This window comes from Coffea eugenioides, unplaced genomic scaffold, assembly GCF_003713205.1.
Source record: "Coffea eugenioides isolate CCC68of unplaced genomic scaffold, Ceug_1.0 ScVebR1_61;HRSCAF=304, whole genome shotgun sequence".
NCBI classification, from domain to species: domain Eukaryota; kingdom Viridiplantae; phylum Streptophyta; class Magnoliopsida; order Gentianales; family Rubiaceae; genus Coffea; species Coffea eugenioides.
This window is the reverse complement of record NW_020864475.1, coordinates 146,881-148,586: the sequence shown is the minus strand read 5'-3', so window position 1 is coordinate 148,586 and position 1,706 is coordinate 146,881.

Sequence of the window (1,706 nt, the reverse complement as noted above, 5' to 3'; positions counted from 1 at the left end):
ATGAGGTACCGTTGCGAAGCTAAGAGGAAGGGCTACAATTTTCATGAAGACACCTAAATCCGGATCTGAACAGAAATAGGTTGAAAGTGCAGAAAACCGTTCCAGGAATTTGCACTCCAGAGTAACGGACAGGGTATGTTTGCTGGACTATAACTCCCAGCTCACAAATCCAAATCAGGAAATTCCAAAGGCATTAGAAAGCTGAGACATAAGGCTAAAACTTTGATGTTTTGGCCAAGACCTGAATCCACTCAGAACAGAACGAAATTTGAGTGTCAAAGTACTCGTCAAAACTGTCCAGATTCAAGGCAGTTCTGACGATCAATTTTGTTTTGGTCATAACAGGAGCTACGGAACTCGGATTCCGACGTACTTTATACCATTTCGAAGCCAAAACCAAGATCTACATTTATTATGAAGGAGTCAAAACCCAGATCGTACGGGATCAAAACCGAAAAAGTCACGGACGGAAGCTAAACTAAAAACGCACAAAACCTGATGTTCAAAACAGGCTTGGGTATTTCATCTATAAATCATGATACACTAATCCGCTTGACCCGAAATTTTACAGGAACATTCAAGACTTAAGAGGCTACAATGTTGAAGAAGGCCACTTGTAGACACCAAATTTTGAATTGATTTATATGCTTCGTTTTAGTGATAAGTCTTGTCTATTGATTTTTGTTTATCTCATGATTTTTGTTTTAAATGGTTTGCATTTTTTGTTTTGCCCCTTTAGATGTTATTTTATTTTATTTTTAGTTTTATTTACTTTTTAGTTTTTTAGTTTTTGTTTTTGAAGGTTTTAGCGTAGAAAATCATGAAAAATGGAAAAAAAAGGAAAAATCATGGAAAAAGAGGAAAAAGAAAAAATAAAAATAGCATTTTTGTTTTTATTTATCTATTTTAGTCATTTCTAATTAATTTAAATTTTGTTTTTGTTTGGTTCATTTAGGGAAAAAAAAAGAAAAAAAAGAAAATGATGAAAAATTAAAAATTGAAAAATTAAAAATGGCCATTTTTGTTTAGTTTTTGTTTTTGTTATTATTATTACCTAGTTTGTGTAATTTTGTCGTTATTATTATTTATATTTTGTTTTATCATTTCTGTAATTATTATTGTAAAAAAAAAAAAAAAAAAAAAAAAAAAACGAAGAAACGCAACTGCAAGCTGCGTTTTTCGCAGCTTTGCAAGGAAGGACTCGGGGAGCCCTTAGCTGCAATATGGAGAGGATGGCTGAGTTGTTTTAGGGCTAGAGGGCTAGTATAAATAGAAAAGAAGAGGGAGCCGCAACAGGGGAGGTTTTTTGGGGAGAGCATTAACGGGCTAAGAGAGAACCGAGAGGGGAAGAAACAAAAAAGAAAAACTGAGAAGCAAGGGTGGCGCGAGAGAGAGTGAAAAGAAAGCTGGGATAATCTAGGGAGTTTTTTGGGGGGGGGCATCGATAGGCAAACAGAAAACTGAGCAAGGGTTTGGGCAAGAAAAAGAAAGGGAGCTGAGCATCGGGTGACGGCTGGGAGCTGAAAAAGAAAAACTGAGGGCCGAGAGTGAAAAGGGAGAGAATGGGGACAGCGGGGGAGAAAAACTGAAAGAGAAAGAGCCGGGGTTGAGGGCTGTAGCAAAGGGCTTGGAAAATCTGGAAAAGGAGGGGATACGGGGAGAGTTTGACGGCAAAAGAAAAACACAAAAAAACAGCAAAGGGCGGC